The following is an 18,302-nucleotide window of genomic DNA, read 5'->3' as shown; positions in this document are numbered from 1 at the left end:
TCACGGGCCCAGCCGCTCCGCGGCATGTGGGATCTTCCCGGACCGGGGCACGAACCCGTGTCCCCTGCTTCGGCAGGCGGACTCTCAACCACTGCGCCACCAGGGAAGCCCTATTTTTGTGGTTTTTTATGAGTGTTTTCTAGTTTCCTGATAAATGTTTTGTATATTTCTTGTTAAATCTATGTTTCTGTATTTTTTCCTCTTTGCTGTGATAAATGGAGGCTTTTCTTCCATTACTCCCCACCCCATCCTTGTCCTTATCTTCATCCTCCTCCCTCTCCTCTTCTTCTTCCTCTTTCAGTTTTTATATACAAATACCTTGGACTTTTGTATGTTCATTTTGTAACCTGCAGGGGTAAGCAAGCTGTGCGCCCCCTCACCAAAAAAAAAAAAAAAAACGGAGCCGCAAGAGGGAGGAGTTATGGGGATATATGTATAGCTGATTCACTTGTTAAACAGCAGAAACTAACACACCATTGTAAAGCAATTATACTCCAATAAAGATGTTAAAAAATATAAAAAGAAAACAAAAAAAAACGGTGTCTGCATTCTAATCCTTGGAATCTGTGAATATGTTAGGTTAAATGAAAAGAGAAATTAAGGCTGCAGATAGAATTAGGTGTTGCTCACCAGCTGACCGTAAATTAGCGAGATGATCCTACTTATACAGGTGTGGCCAATATAATTACAAGAGTCAGGGAAAAGCGGGGGTGGGAGGCAGGGAGAAAATTGTTAGCGAGGTGTGATGTGGGAAAGGTCTGAGTTGCTGTTTCTGGCTTTGAAGATAGAAGCGGGCCGCAAGATAAGGAGTAAGAATGGCTTCCAGAAGCTGGGAAAGGCAAGGAAACGGATTTTTCCCTAGAGCCTTCAGAAGGTATGTAGTCTTGCCAACCTTGATTTGAACCTAGTGAGACCCAGAACTGTAAGGTAATACATTTTTGTTGTTTTAAACCTAATATATTTTGGTAATTTGTTACAGCAGCAACAGAAACTAACACACTTGAAATTTGTTGAATCTTCTTACTGTTTTCAGTGTTTTTTTCTATTGATTCTTTTCGGTTTTTGCATATATTGGGTCGTATCATCTGAAAAGACATGCCAGTTTCAATCCGTATGATTCTGAGTGCTTTGGCTAATATCTTTCAAAACAATGCTATATTATAGTGAATACAGTGGTAATCCTTGTCTGTTCCTGGGTTTACTTTGAAAACCTCTAGTATTTCCACATTAAGGGGCTGACTTTTGGGTTAAACCATATGTGTTTTATCATGTTAAGAAATTATCCATCAATTCCAATTTTGTTGGTGTTAAAATTTTTTCAAATGCTTTTCTGCATCCAGGAAGATAACCATATGGGTTTTCATCTTAACTCTGTTAATAAGATGGTGGGATTCTATTCGCAAATATTTTATTAAAGATTTTTATTTTGATATTTAAAAGTGAAATAGATCTGAATTTTATTTTTTGGTTAATGTTTGTGTCATATTGGAATCACTGTTATACTTCCTTTTCAAAATTAATTTGAAAAAAGGGAAAGAACTACTGATATATACTGCAACATGGGTGAACCTGAAAAGCAGTATGCTAAATAAAAAAAGCCAGACACAAAAGGCAACATACTGTATGAATTAATTTATATGAAATGTCTAATAAAGTCAAATCTCTAGAGCTGGAAAGTAAATTAACGGTTGCCTAGGGCTAGAGGTGAGAATGAAGATTGGCTACAAATGTGGATCTTATTGGAGTGATGGAAATGTTCTAAAAGTGGATTGTGGTGATGATAGCACAACTTGGCAATTTACTAAAAATTGTTAACTTTTACATTTAAGACCAAAGTGGGTTTTATGTTATGAAAATTACACTTCAGTGAAGTTGTTAAAGACAATTTTTTTTTAAATTTAAATGTAGTCCTACCAAAACCATGTAGTTGTATTTAATAGGGAAAAAAAATGAAGTTGGATGTTTCCTTCCTTTTCTAGGCTCTGAAATAGTTTAAGTAGCATGGAAATCATCTGATATGTAAATGTTTGGTAGTATACCTAATGGAAATACTGGTCCTGGTGATTTATTGTGTGTATTGGGGGAGGGGATGTGGGGTGGTGTCTTAAATGATTTTCTCTAATTCCTCTATGGTGATTGGCCTGTTCAGATTTTCTGTCTCTACTGAGTCAGTTAGGTAAGTAGCATATTTCTTTAAAAAATTCATTTCGTTTTGGTTTTAAAGTATATTTACAGGGATATGCAAATGTATTCTTTATCTTAAAAAATTATTCAGACATTTTCCACTTATTTTTAGTTTTTGTGTTTCCTCCCTTTTGTCCTTGATTATGTCAGCTAATAGTCTATTTTGTTGGTCTTATTTCAAACAATGATACATATTTGGATTTGCAAAATGCGTCTTGTAGTTGGTTTTTCTGAATGAATTATCCTTGGTAGTCCTTGAGTTGCAAATTTCAGTAGTTGTTCTCTTCCATTGCTTTGATTTTCTTCTTTGAGGACACCTCTTATGTGTATATTGCATCTTCTTTTCCTATATTGTGTATCAGTGACTTTCTCTCGAAACTTGCTATCCCTTTTGTATCTTTTTACAACGTAATTGGGGTGAGGTGTAATTTATATACTGTAAAGTTCACCCACTTTAAGTGTGCAGTTTCATAATTTTTAGTAAATTTATACAGTTATAGCATAATCACAATAATAATTTATGAACACTTTCATCACCTTATGCTAGAGCATAAAACAAGCCATGATAAATATAAAAGGGATGAAATAATGTAAAGAAAAATCTCTAAGTAAATGAGAATTAAATTAGAAATCAGTAACAAAAAAGGTGGGAAATCTCCAAATATTTGAAATCACACAATTTATAAGTAGCACAAAAATCAAAGAATCATTCACATATGGAATGTTCCACATACTTAGCTTCTTTGAAGTCTTTGTTTGATAAGTACAAAATTTAAGATCAATTAGAAATAGTTTCTAGTGAAGAGTGTATGGGTATAAATTTGCTGTTTCTTTGAATTTCTCCTGATTTTTGGTTGAAATCTAAACGGTTTAGATGAAATGTTACTAACTACAAATTTATTTTCCTGAACATCTTTTTGTTGTTGTTTGGCTTTTTGGGGTGAAGGTGGTTAGAATTTATTTCTGTAACTTGACTAGGCTTACTCCTAGAAATCTTTCTTTTATTGTTTGTGACTGCTGACATGTCTCCTCAATTCTTTTATTCTGATTTTTATTTTTAAGTGTGGCTTCTTAGGCTTTGTCCTGTGACTGCATGACTTATGAGGCAGTCAGTGATGTAAGCAGAGGTTGTATAAAAAAATTGTCCAGTTCGTAAGTCTTCCACCTTCTGTGATGGATATGTCTTTCAGTTGAAGAGAGCATTCAATGCTCATCCAGTCCTCAAATCTCTCTCTTGACTTTTAATTTCCACTGTATTCCCTTGAGTCTTCTTGGATATGTTCATAGTTTCCTAGTCAGCCAGAGATGTGTACAGAACTTACCTGGTTCTTCTGTATCCTTCTGAGATATTTCTTAAATTGCTGGATAGTTTGCCACTCACCCCAATGTAAGTTTTCCCATTTATTTTCTGTGGGAATTTGTTTTGTACTAGAATTGCTATGTTCAGCTGACAAATCTAAGAATTTTAATTTGCTGGCCGAAATTGACTCTGTCTTTTCTGATAGTAAAGCAGCTGGTTTTGCAGCCATCTATATACTCTGGTAAAGCTACAGATCTCAAGCGACCAAACTTGAGGGAGTGCGTGTTATGTATGTGTGGTGGGGGAGTGGTAGTACTTGAAGACAGAAGGGCCTCAAATTACTGCTATTTTAACCAAAGCCCAAAAAGAATAAATACTTTTTGATTTGTTTTATATCTTTAGTCTATTTAAATGCCATCAAATAGTTATTTTTGAGACTTTTGTTCAGCTAAATACTTTTTCTTTGCAGAGTGGGTTCACTCACCTCTATATACCACCATAGCCAAAGTACCTCATGTCATTTCTTTGGTTTTAAAAATTTCTCCTTATCATTTTCTGTTTGTCTTCAGATAGCTGTTGTTTATTCACTCTTGTGTTTCTTCTTATGTAACTTTTTTCCTTTGTGAAATGATTTTTAATTTTATTTCAATCTCTTACAGTTTTTTTTCTCTTTCTTTCTGAGTATTTCTAATTCTCATTTATGGTGTTCTTTCATGTTTTCTATTTTCATTTGGCTCATTTTGAAATATTTGGTTACAGTATTTATCCATTTTTGTGAACATGTTTTTGTAGCATACTTTTATTATCCAAGAGAACATTATTCTCTTATTTCTTACAATGTTGTATGGGATTCCTTTTACATTGTACATTTTTACATAAATTTAGTTTACTTAAACTTTTAGGAAGGATTGGTCAGGATAGTTATTCTATTTTCATGACCTGAGAGATCCTGTTTGGTTGTTTTTGCAAAAAGAGCAAAATACTTTCTGAGATTTGCTTCCCTTTCTGTCCTTACTCCTTTTATCTGGACTTGTTCTTTATTTTGCTCTCATTCTTAACAGCTTGCTTAATTTACATTCTAGTCTCAGTTGTGTATCTTTTTTTTATGTGTCTCTGTCTAGGAAAAGAGTTTAGGTTTTTGTCTGTCTTTTGTTTTTAGTTTTAAGCATTCATATCCCTAAGATTGCTTCAGTCTTCTCACCTTGTATGAATCCAGTATTCTCATTGCATTAAGTGTGCAGACTTCTCTCAATTGAAGCTACTTTTTCAGATTGGCCTGCCACCCTTTCTAATAAGTGCCTGTTGGATACTTTGGTGCTCACTGTTGTCTTTCTTTTCTTTCTCCCACAGAGCTATTAATTCCACAGTGTACTTACAGCTACTGATGTTTTGTCCCCACCTGCTCATATTTTGCTGTTCATGTAGCTGATTTATCACCAAATATTTTGTAAATATTGTCTGTAATAGTTGTTGCTTAATTTTGCCATTCTAGTTGTTCTATTTCTATGGAAGGATTTAGGTAGCTTCAAAAACCATGCTGCAAGAATTCCATTTCAGCTATCACCCAATTAAGCTGTTAATTGACTTAATCTTCCCACAGAAAGCCACTATAAATAATGGTCAAAATGCAAAAGATAATGACTGAAAGGCACTGAGGGTTTATCAAAAACAGGCAGACTATCAAGGGGAGTGGATACTCCAATGATGGAAACAACAGATTCTTACCCATTTTCTTTAACTTTTAGCCTAAGTGCAGACTAATAGAAATTTTACAGTTTTTATTGTCTGAAAAGATAGAGGACAGATTTTTAGACAACCACCCTCCAGATACTGAGGGAGAAATACCAGAAGAAGAGAGCCAAAGAGCAGAAGTCCCATAGTTGGTATTTCAACCCTGTTTGGATGTCTGGCTGAGCCATAAATCATGAATACACAAGATATACTCTAGCTTGATTTAAAAGAACTAAACTTTCATTTGATATTCTTCTCAGGAGACAGATTTTTTGGGTTGAGTTCAAACAAATAAATGGCCCACTTAAAAAAAAATACATCACCACCTTTTGGAAGACTATAATAGAATCCAAAGTCTGCAAAACATAATGGCAATATGTCCAATATAGTATCCAAAGTTACTAGACAGACAAAGAAGGAAAATATGAATTCTTTTCAAGAGAAAAGATAATAAGGAAAACAGTTCTAAATATCTGCATATTGGAATTTGACATAGGATTTTTAAAAGTTATTATAATTGTGCTCAGGAGCATAAAGGAAAACATGTTCACAATAAATGGGAAGATGAGAAATCTCAGCAGAGAAATAAAAATTCTGTATCTGAAAATAAAAACTCAGTAAATGGCTTTAACTAAAGGCTGTACATAGCATAACAGAAGTAGGAGTTAGTGAATTAATACACTTCAATAGAAAATATTCAATCTAAAAAGAGGTAAGAGGTTAAAAAAAAAAGAATAGAATCTCAGGGACTCATGAGACCTCACTGAAAGGTTTTCTGTATGTAATTGGAATTCAGAAGAAGATAGTGAATTGGGCAAAAATAATAATAAAAAATAAGGGCTGAAAACTTCCCAAATTTGGTAAAAATGTAAATGCAGGTATTTAAGAGTCTCTGCAAATCCATTCAGGAAAAAGTACAAGAACAACCTCGGAAAGGCACATCATAGTCAAATTTGTGAAAACTAAAAACGAAAAATCTTAAAAACAGAAAGAGTGTGTTGATTTTTTACTTACGAAGGAACCACAATTTACATGTTGTCTGACTTATCAGAAGCTACAGAAGCCAAAAAACAGTGGGAAGCATCATTAAAATACTGATGGTGAAAACTGTCACCCTCCCACTTCTATATCCAACAAAATTATCCTTTCAGAATAAAGGTGAAAGAAAGATATTTTCAGAGAAAAGAAAACTGAGATAATTCACTGCCAGCCGATCTGTACCACAAGAAATGTTAAAGGAAATTCCTGAAGTTGTATAAGCTATATAAAGTTGTATATGATAAGTAATTTATATTCTATTTGTATTACACATAGGAAAAACAGATTTAATTTGCCTCATTTGGAGATCATCTTAAACAGTTCACTTATTTACTAATTATAATCTTAATAGTGTGATTGCTTTACATTTTTAAAATTTTTTTTATTTATTTATTTTACTTTTGGCTGCGTTGGGTCTTCCTTGCTGCGTGCGGGCTTTCTCTAGTTGTGGCGAGTGGGGGCTACCCTTTGTTGAGGTGCGCGGGCTTCTCATTGCGGTGACTTCTCTTGTTGCGGAGCATAGGCTCTAGGCACGTGGGGATCAGGAGTTGTGGCTTGCAGGGTCTAGAGCGCAGGCTCAGTAGTTGTGGCTTAGTTGCTCCGCGGCATGTGGGATCTTCCCAGACCAGGGCTCAAACCTGTGTCCCCTGCATTGCCAGGCAGATTCTTAACCATCGTGCCACCAGGGAAATCCTCCATTACATTTTTATCAATATGTGCTGTGCATTCTTCTAAGTCTTGTACATTCAGTATCTTATTTAATCCTCCCAATCTATGTCCGAGAATAGGTATTGTTACGCCCATTTTTATAGATGAGGAAAATGAGCTGATTGGTTCAAAGGCTTGTCCAAAGTCAAACTTCTAATTAGAAGCGGTGCCATGATTCTAGACTCACCTCTCTTACTTTTAGTCCTTATTTCTTTGCCTCCATGTTCTAGTACACTTATGCTGATCAGATATTAGCATTGAGGCTAGATATTTGTTAAAGGATCATAAAAATCCATTTAGTATTGAAATTGGTAACTGTCCTCTCTCCTTTAACCCCAGATTAGAATACTTAGTCCTTTGTTAGCTTTTTTTCTTTTTCCAGGTATTGGTTAATTAAGGAAGAAAAGTAATAGACTATAATTTCAAAAATATTTTATCAAGTCATAGAATAAAAGCAGAGCCCATAATTTGACTCCATGGAGAAACTATTTTACTGATTGGAGTAGTTAGGCTGAGATTATTAAAAACAAATTGAAAAATTTTCCTTGGTCTACTGAATAATAGTAGTTACTGGATTTTGACCTTTGTCACTTTTATTATATAAAAAGCATGGATAGGGAAAAAGTGGGATCCAAACCATTAGAATATTCATGAGGAACCTGAGAAATCTCCAAGCTTCTCTGAAATACTTATTCTTATATCTTGCTTCTGGAAGACAGTTTGCACCAACTTCCATTATAAGGTTGTGACTAAAATTTGACAAAATTTTAACTTGACATGGCCTGGAAAATGAAATGCATAATCAGAGTAAAATAAACAAATTATGCTTAATAGAGAATTGCTGAGTTCAGTAATTTAAATCATCAAGTGTTTAAGGAACTTGTGGATATAGATTTGAGGTTGCTTCAACAAAGGAGACCAGACACATTTTTAGGTTTGATTTCTTATTTACGAGTACTGTGGCAAACTGTTGGTCACCTTCCATATCATTGCACCTGTTTCCTCATAACAGAACCAAATTTTGTTCAGGTATAATGTGGCCATGTGTTTCATGGGATAAATTTTGATAATTTAAGCCAATTCGAAAATTCTGTTTCCCTTCCCAAGAATACTTTTGGAATAAATATGTGATGCAAGTCTGGTGAATAAAACATAAAAAGATTTTGCTATAATGTGCCTATTCTTAAGGTGTTACTCATCCTTTTAAACCACATATATGACCTCATGATTTGTTTCTACTCACTGGTGAGCTGAGGATAAAACAATCTCCAACTTAGACTATAGTTGACACCTCATGATATGTCATACCACGTAGAAGTGGGTTGCTATTGAATTGCAACAACTGGGTCACCACTTCAGTTCTGCTCACCAGGTGAGATGGTGTGAGGTCAAGAGCTATAAAAATTACTTGACGGCATCTAGTAATCTAACTTGATGATAATGGATATATATAGAAGGAGGAAAACTGAAGTATTGATGTCAAGAAAGTTTGGAGAAGAGATTAATGAATGGGACACTCAAAATGACCCCAAAGCCTGAATTCTTATCAGAAGGATCCCAGTGACCCTCTTTGGATATTCCTCACCTCTTTTAGAAGTGAGTTGACTCAAAAACCTCATGAGCAACATCATTAAGAGGTAGAATAAATGTTATACATGGGCTCAGCAATATGGGTGTCCCTGCACCAAGGATGGCTTCATTGTGGAGTGAGTGAAGTACACAACTTATGGATAATAACCAACACTGAACACCAGTTATGGCCTTGTATGTATCAGGACCTGGTGGGAGGTTAATTATATTGGTCCATTTCATGGTAAAGGGGAAGTAGGTTGTCTTCCCCAGAGGAAACCTGCATTCTCTATTTAAATTTTCTTTCTTTGCTATTCATGCCGGTACTCAAACAACCAAATGTGGACTTCCTGAATGTCTTATGTATTACTAAAACGCTATCCATGTAACATGCCTCCAAACAAGGCACTACCGTAAAACAGAAAGAAAATAAGCTATCGGCCATGTGATGTATAACTCTTCAAGGTCCAGCTTAATTCTCACTTATTCCATGAAGTCTTCTTGAATACATGTCTTTGATAATAATTATTACCTTTTCTGAATTCACAGCCCTTACATTTTTATATCATTTAAATTATCTTAGCACTTTCTATCTTATTCTGTCATTCGGCCTTTCATGTCTATCCTGCTTTATTATTAAATTTAAGCCTTTTAAATAAAATCTTACCGTATTCATTTGCCTTGGTCTACCAGAATATTTTACACATTCAAGATACTAAAAGATTGTTTGCTGATGACAACCATATTCATGGAACCTTAAAACTATATGTGATTTTAAAGGGCATGAAACCCCAAGTCCTCAGTAAAATCTCTTTTGTCAGAATGTTTTATTTTTGTAAAAAGATTAGGACTGGCTGAAATAAGTTGAAAACCTCTTTCATTACACGGCCATGGTCCGGGAACAGTGTAAGTTGAGTGGATCCACATATGATCTTATATAACTGTTTCTGTTACTTGCGAATTATATATCAAATGTTTATTTAAAAAGCAGACCAAGTTATTTTTATCTTACCTGTTAAAGAAAAGCAGTTGCTCCTCTTCTTTGTAGCGTGCAATGTTTAGTTCTAATAACATAATAAATTTAAAAGTTTATCTTCCATGTCTACTAGAATGTAAGCTCCATAAGGATAGGAATTCTCCCTCTCTCCCTCTCTCTCGCTCGCTCGCTCTCTCTCTCTCTCTCTCTGTCTCTCTGTCTCTCTCTCTGTCTCTCTCTCTCTTTCTCTCTGTGTTATATCCCAGTGTTTAGAAAAGTGCCTGTCACAGAATAGAGATTTTATAGATCATTGTTCTTTAGTTGTGTGTGGTTCTAGTCTTTCAATTTAAAAAAAGCACTTATCTAGAAAACCTAATACACAAAACAAAATCAACAAAAAAAGAGATTTTATCCATAAGAAAAATCAGAAGCATTCTGAACATTGGGATCCAACTAAGAGGCAGAAATTAGAAGTCATTTTTGTAGATAAAGCCCTGTGTGGGATAGGGGTGTAAATCTCACAGATTTGCTGAATCCAAAAACTGCTTTCAACAGTTCTTCCCTTTTAGTGAACATTATAGAATGTTCTAAATAAATATTCTATGAACCACAGCTAATGTCATAAGCTTATTTAGATAAACCCAAACCTGGTTTTCAACCCTGATGATGGCCTGGCTTTTTAGAGTGATTCTAGTTAGTATTAAATGACTTTTCTAAAAGGCATATGACAGCAGTTTAATTATTAAGGTATCATTGTACTGACAGGTATTGGGCTGACCGAGAGGTGGGTGGTGTCTACTTCATAACCTCATTTCTGAAAGTTGATGATTCTGTATATTCTGTTGTTTTACTTGAAAAGCCACTTGACAGAGGGCTTTTAAAGAGGAGAACTGAGTATTTCCTAACTGAAGTTTTAAGAGAATAATTTCAAGAAATGACCAGTTTCAGTTTGGAGTTCTCAAAAGGGTTTGGTTCACCTTCATCATTGATCTTTCTGTTTGAAGTGTTCATTTACCATCCTGACATAATCTAGGGTTGCACTGCATGATGTTGATGATACTTTTGTCAACGTGAAGAATGCAGTGCCATTGTTACAGAAATTGTACAAGAAACAGAGACCTTAATATGTACCATCTGTTTTACAAAAACGTTCAATGTGGTAATGCATTTGCAAAACCAGAAGCAATATCTCTAAGACATGAAATGAACATATGTTGTCTAAGAGCCTTCAGGCTGACATTGAAAAAGAGAAAAGATAGTACTTCAAGGCAAATACTATCCCAGTAGAAAGACTGCCAGATCCAATATGGTTCAGCCTATTGACAAGTCTCTGGTGAACAACTTCATATAAAGATTTTCACATTGTTATGGGTTGTACAGCTCTCTGGCCCATCTTTTCAGCATGGGTAAAGTAGTAGCAAACACCCTCTTTGTCACTCTGGGTACTTTTCTGTTTCAGAGCAACAGATGTTGTCAGAAAAAGTCACACCATACAGTAAAGTGCTTGAATGATTATTTCTAGGGCAGGAGTGAAACTGAAACAGTGTCTTCCAATGAGTGAGCAGGTAGTTTTAAAAACAGAGCTGAAAATGCAACCACCGAAAGCTGTACTAAAATATCTAGCTGTTTAGCGTAAATTCAAATTATGAGTTTTACGAGTGGTAGCATATACAATTTTCATATATATATTGACTACTAACTGAAAAATTCTGGCCTCATTTTTCCAGGTACTCTAATCTAAAAGTATATTTTACAATGTAAAATTTAAATATATATACACATGAATATTGCAGTATGTACATAGCCATAAGGCTGTATATGTCATATTCGTGTAAGTGCACGTGAGAAGAATTACAGAGGTCAAATGATGGATTATTAAACCCATTAGGAGGAAGGATAGTTAACTAGCTTAACAAGTGTTAGTTTGCTTATATTTCAGTTCCAAAGATTCAATATGGCTTTAAGTTATATTATGCCATAATCAGGCTTAGTTCTTCATAAACATGTCAATATGAAATATAAGCCTTACATTTTAAAAACAGTTGAAAAAATACATCAGTGGACTTGGAGCCAGGAGATCTGGCTTTGAGTCTCCAATCTCCATTTATAAGGTGCATGACCTGAGGCAAGGTCAGCCTTCAAGACCTCAATTACTTCAACAAAAATAAGGGGGTTGGACTAAATGACCTTTAAGCTTCTTTCCAAATTTAAGAATTCTCATTACAAATAGACAGTCATTATACAGTTTAAAATGGAGGAAAAATTGTTTGAAGTTTAAAGTCGAGATAGTTAACTCATTTATTTTATGTTTAAAACTATACACTGACCTATAGGAAAGTATGCTTAAAGAAACCACACTTTTTATGGTTTACTAACTTTTTATGTCTATCCGTTTCACAACAGAATTACACACATTTTTGTTCATATTCTTTCTAAATCTCACTTAGGAAAAAACATAAAACCCTTCTTTGTGACTAGTCTGTTAGTTATTGGGCAGGTAAAAGAATGATGCGATGCCCCCTGACCCCATAACAAGCATGCGCCTATGTTTCCAAAGCTTTTTTGTATCTAGAAGTAGTTCTTTGATCACTAATGGAAAGTTAATTTAAAAATAATCTTTATCTTCTATTTAAATGACCTCTCCATGATAGCTCTCATGACCTGCCAAAGAGCCTAGGATTTATTCCAGACGTCCCTGTTGCTGTTCAAGTTATGATCCAAGGATGGCTCTAATCAGGAGACTTTGGCAGGAAATGGGGTGGTATTCTAGGCACCAGGTCCATCCTCTTCTCTCAACCCACCCATCCTTAACATAATAACTCTTTGGATTATGCCTCTCAATAGAGCAGGAAAATTGTTCACTAATTGCTACAGCTAGAACCCAGAAACATATATCCAGTTTCTGAGCTGAGATTTGTAAAGGAAACTTTTCCACACTCTCCGTAATTACTAACTTCTTATTTCCTTATCACACCCTAAATTTAGCCCCTGATCACTATCACCTCCTCATTTTATTACCCACTTTGTTCTATTTATGATATATATTATGCTACCCTGAAGAGTTGCACAGATCAGTGAATTCTCTGGCTACCCTTGAATTTAGAGTTTTATTCGAACTTCTGCCTGGTCTCTTGACCTGTCACCAGTCAGTGGTGGAGCAACAGAAATTCTTCTCTTAGCTCTGGATCAGGGGAAAGCCCCTGATGAAATTCACTTCCAACCACGCAAAGTTCAAAGGCACTGGCTTGAGTGGTGCATGTGTTTATTCAGGAACATGTGGATCTGATGAGTGCGAGGAGATTGGTGCAGTATGGCTCAGATGCAAGTCGTTGAGTATAATTGATTTTTAATGGGCTGGCTACCTGCCACCAGATGTTCATCAATTAGGTACGCTTTCAAAACCAACACAGCTGCTTATTTCATGCTGACTATCCAGTGGCTGAGGTATTGTTACATAGTGTAAGAAGTCATTTCTGTGTAGGGCGGCCATACGTTCAGTTTGCTCTCAACCAGTCATGATGTAGGCCTATAATTACTAATAGCACCCCCTTTCTCTTTCTCACTGTCACAGTTTGGACAATAAATCACTTGGGCATCTTACCTATTTGTCATGCCATTCCATACACTGTACGAAGCTAAGTGAGACATAGATCTTGCCCTACAGCAGCGAAATAATTCATGTCAGCATCATACACAAAGTAGATCTTACCTCTCAATATCACTAAATTTTAGAGCTCTAAGGACCTTTAGATTGCATTTATTCCAATGCTTCTTAAGATCTGGTTAGTGAATTGGTGAGTTAATTTTTACCAACTTACCTCTGCTTCACCTGCACCTATTTGTGAAGCGTCATCCCAATTTCTTCCCTTCATTCTTCCTTTCTATTTCTCTCTCCTCTTCTAGACAGTATCTGGGGCTGGCTTATTTCCTTGTCTTTTTGGTACAATTCATATTGAGAGAGGACTTTTTTCTCCTTTGAATCAGTGTCTCCCCTACACCACACCGAGGTGATCAAATGACCTCATTGTTCTTCATAAAAGAATAGATAATCCCTTTTAGGCAAAAAAGCAAATAACTCTCCTACAATATTTTGTAAGATAATTTAATTTTATGTCTACAAGGAAGAACACAGTATTATTATAAAAGGATTTTCTACCATCTTAGTCATGTTATTTTATGAGTGTCATAACATATCTTTAAAAGAAGTTAACCTTCTTCATGTTACACTGTGCTATTTTAGATAATTGCCAACTGGATAATTTTGATTAAGGCTGGCCTAGCCTATAGCTATGGAGACAATTTTTTTCCTGAGTCTCTATTGATCTCCAGGAAATATTAATCCTCTACTGGCTGTAAATGCCAATATTTATTTACACTTCTCTTTTTTTTACCATTCTTAAATTTAATTTTTATTTTTATCAAAGTAGTAGACGTAGAGGTTTTTAAAAATTATATAGTCCTAAATCCTATAATGAAAAACTGCAGAATTGTTCCCAGTGGCAATCACTTTCAACTTTTTTTAGTTATTTCTTTCTGTAATTACCTTTATATTTCTAAATATTGTAATTAATTTGCTCTTTCTTGATTTTTAAATTTTAGTTTTCTTCCTATTTTAGAGGGTTTATAACAATCCTCCACTGCTAACATACCATACTTTCCCTCTCCTCATCCTCCTAATATACTACAATTTTGGTTAATTAAGAAATTGATGTTTGTGTTGTTAGGAATACATAAATATTACTAAATTTGAAGCTTAACTTGGAAATATAGCTACCTATTTTTCTGTTGTTCTTTTAGTTTTAGTTTTGTTTGTTCAGTTTTCTGTGTATCTGTCATTTACCTGACGTCTCCAACTTTCTCCCTCACCTGTGTATCTCCTCTCAACTCACTCAAACACTGTGAAATTTATAAGTTCATTTTTATTTTCATTAAAATATCCTCATGGAGATTTGGTCCTCCTACTCCTAGCTGTAGCCTCAGGAAGAAGGCATTGCTATTGTTGTATTGTTATTTATCTCATCCATTGTTAATGCTGAGAAACCCAATACGATTCTGATACCTGAATTACCACAGACTTAGTGGCTTAAAACAATGCAAAATTATCCTTGAGTTCTGGAGGACAGAAGTCAGAAATGGATCTCACTGGGCTCAAATCAAGGTGCTGACAGCCTGCATTCCTTTCTGGAGGCTCTAGGGAAGAATCTCTTTCCTTGCCTTTTCTAGTTTCCAGAGGCTGATGCAGTCCTTGGCTTGTGGCCACTCCCTCCCATCTTCAGAGCCAGCGATGGCCGGTGGAGTCTTTCTCACATACTATCACCATGACAATGACACTTCTGCCACCCACTTCCACATTTACAGACCTTTGTGATTACTTTGGGCCAACCCTACTAATCCAGGGTAATCTCCTTATTTTATGGTCAGCTGATTAGCAATCTTAATCCCCTTTGCTATGTAAACTAACATTGCCAGGTTCCAGTGGAGTAGGACATGAACATCTTTGGGGGGGCTATGATTCTGCCTACCACAGGCTCTGACATGCTGATAGAGGCTATTAAGCATCCAACTTCCTCCTCAACATTTCTACTTAGATATCTAATTGGCATCTCAAACCACATTCAAAACCAAACTCTTGATCTTTGTTCTCCATAAACATGCCCTCCCTTTGATCTTCAATTTTTCAGTAACTAGGCAAGTCAAAAATTGTAATTGCCGAAATAAATTATTGACACCCTAGAATTCAAAACTTCTTCCTACTTCCCCTCCATAATTCCAGTTGCCCAGAACAGCTTTTAGAATATCATAAGTATTAATATTTCATGAATGGTCTGATTTCCCAATTACATGATCACATACATTTTTAAGAATTTTCTATGGTGGTTTATGGTTTTCTGCTTGTTTGATTACCTTTAGTTCAGATGATAACTTATTGATTTATAATATATATCTTTAATAAATATTTGTTCTCAATGCAAACTAGGGAATATATGATTTAGTTGGGATTCTTAATTGAAAACAACAGAAATTATTAATTTAAGCAGGCAATAAATTTATTGCAAATATAGATGGCAAAAAAAAAAAAAAATCAGCCAGAGGTTTAAAAAAGCAGGTCCTGAAAATAGGACTCAGTGCAGCTACATTACCCATCCTGACCCTGCTGCAACCCTACCTATTATACAAAACAAGGGGGTGGGCATTGGTTTTTCTTTCCTCATCTTTTATGATTTCTAGAATTTTCTTCCTAACAATATTAGTTTTATACTGTATAGCAACCATTCTTAACCTATCCCATTACTAAGTGGGAAAACACAATTAATTGTAAACGAAAATGACACAAAAGATAAATGCACATGATTTGAATTTCATAGAACTTCTGTTTGTTCTTTTAATCTTTAAAATTTTCATAATGTTATAACCAATAACCCCTTATGTTTGCCTTTCCTCTTACACAAAAGTTGTGTTGATTACAAAAAGAAGCTGAACATTACATTTGACATTTTTGAAACTTGATGCTTTAAATATCAAATGTTTTGAAAACTGAGATTCCCAATATTCAAATAATTCTCTTGAAATGAAGAGGAAACCAAAGGACAAGATACAGTCCTTCAATCTGTGCAGTTGAAATGCTCTTCGGGTCAGATTACATTTACTCTAAATGGCCAAACAGTGCTGCGCCATCCTAGTTTGCGATGTGTGTGACTCACACAGTTAATAGTAGTGGGTCAAACAGTGGTGACTAATAAGGCTAATAAGACTTATTCTGTGTTGGAGTTAACAAATCCTTTATCAGTACTTCAACCACTCTGCTTATGTGGCCTCATTGTTAAGATTATGCCTTTCATCTATGGAAACCAATCCCTTTCATATACAGTTTCAGCAAGAAGCTTATCAAATGTGTATTAAAGCAGTATTGACTTGTCTAACAATAAAAAGTACAATTAGACTTCCAACACAGAGCATTTCTAATTTGCATAAAATCCTCTCTAACCTATCTATTCCTTTTACTGCAGAATATAACCAAAAGGTTATATTCCATCCATGCGCCAGTAATTACTCTGAAATCACTAGACAGATGTACCTATATAATATTGTTCCATTCTTTATGCAGATCTTAAAACTGAATTTATATGCAAGATATATCAATAGGAAAACACTAGTAAAATCATTAGAAAAAGTGACCAAGCACAATGGATTCTTTTTACGTAATATCACAGAGTGTAATAATTTAAGATAGTTTCTTACTGAGACCCACTGTCTTGATTAAAAAGAAAAGAAAGCTCAAGGATAAGACTAAAGACGTACTTTTATGACACCTTTTAATTGCGGCTTCTAATTTACACAATGTATAGTTTGAAAAGACAACTTTTAATCACCAGAAGAGTACTTAGGAACAGACTTTACATAAAAAGTAGGTAAACCAATCTGAAAATTAAGGGATTATTTTAAGAATACCGGAAGTATTTATAATGGGACATTTTTATTTGAGAGTATAGGTTATTCTTTGGCCATGTTGTGATCCTTGTCACATAAATGCATGCCTCTGTTCTGAGAATTTTAATTCCACTTTTTAAAGCAATGGAAACTTGTGTGACTCTTGTGATTCCTGTACTCTTTGATTTCCTTAAGTGACTCCTAGGAGGAACAGTTCAGAGCGTGGCTGATTCCCTACTTCTTTGCAAAGGTGGCATGAAAATGCTTTGTGACCACCGCTGATGAGCCTTCCCATGGTTGTTGAATAAAGAGCAGCACTGTTCTACCAGGGTAACACAAAATGACATTGCCTCAGGTCATTTCAGGGCATGTCACATCATGTAACACAACATAACCTGATGTAACCTGATCCAACAGGTTAGGTGCCTGTTGCCTATTTGTAGGAAACACTTTTTTATTTCTCCTCCAGAAGAGAGGCCATGTCACCCTGTATAATGAAATGTCAATTCTAGCTCTGGGTCCAAGGGATACCAATGGAAATAATTTCCTTCCCAATTATAGTGGACTCTGTTCAGCACTGAGTTACTAAGAGTTCATGTCATTAACAAGAATGTAGTTGTGAAAGTGAGTTGAAGGAAATATGCCTAATTAGCACAAATTTAACAAAAGTAGCAGAGACAAAATGCTGTATTTTTTTTTTAATGGGATTAAAAACAGGAAAAAAGAGAAGAAGAGTTAGGAACCAGTAATAGTTAACAAAACATCATTCTTTTACAAAAGAGAATTTTATTTTCTAGGAAAAACAATAAATAAATGACCAAGAAAGTAGGTGTTTTTCTTTAAAAATTACTGTTAACCAAGGTAATTGATGAGAAAGATGCTTGCATTCCTCCATTTCTGAATTTATCAGGTGAAGTTATCCAACGTGCTGTGTGCATGTAGGTATATAAAAGAGGCATGATACCCAGTGCCTACCCTCAGTAGGCTTCCCTGACTGAAGAAACGAAACAAGCATACATTGCACACCTGACATTGAGTAAATGCTAACCTCTAGGCTATTACCTGTAAATCCTAGAGAAATTAGAGAAAGAAAAGAACATTGCCTGGAGTAGGAAAGAAGGCCTCAGGGATTTGAATTTATTATTACCTGCTTTGAGTTTAATTTTCTAGTCTCACAAGGAAATCCAAGTCTATTAAAAGGTAAAAAAGCATGTAGTTCACTAGGAGTGGTGAACTGTACAAACACCTAACTTGAGCTTAATCTATAAAGGTAAAGGGAACATTCTTTAAAAATATTTCTTAGGCTGGTAACAGAATTAATTTACTCAGAATAAAACTATTGGCTTCATCACTAGAAAATTTGGAATA

General features: G+C 35.1%; 1 protein-coding gene across 18 annotated transcripts in view; it reads left to right on the top strand.

Annotated features, from left to right (window-relative positions):
* Positions 1 to 18,302, top strand: part of LOC307192094 (uncharacterized protein) — an 868,937-nt gene that overhangs the window by 466,615 nt on the left and 384,020 nt on the right. For 17 of the 18 annotated variants that reach the window (XM_079932631.1, XM_079932629.1, XM_079932628.1 and 14 more), the window contains one exon: positions 785 to 874. The exons of the other annotated variant lie outside the window; for it this stretch is intronic. The gene's annotated coding sequence lies outside the window, so the exon portion shown is untranslated. The remainder of the gene's footprint in view (positions 1 to 784; positions 875 to 18,302) is intronic. 18 annotated transcript variants of the gene reach the window in all.

Source organism: Stenella coeruleoalba (genome assembly GCF_951394435.1).
Source record: "Stenella coeruleoalba genome assembly, chromosome: 9".
Classification (NCBI taxonomy): Eukaryota; Metazoa; Chordata; class Mammalia; order Artiodactyla; family Delphinidae; genus Stenella; species Stenella coeruleoalba.
This window is presented reverse-complemented; position numbering and strand designations above follow the sequence as displayed.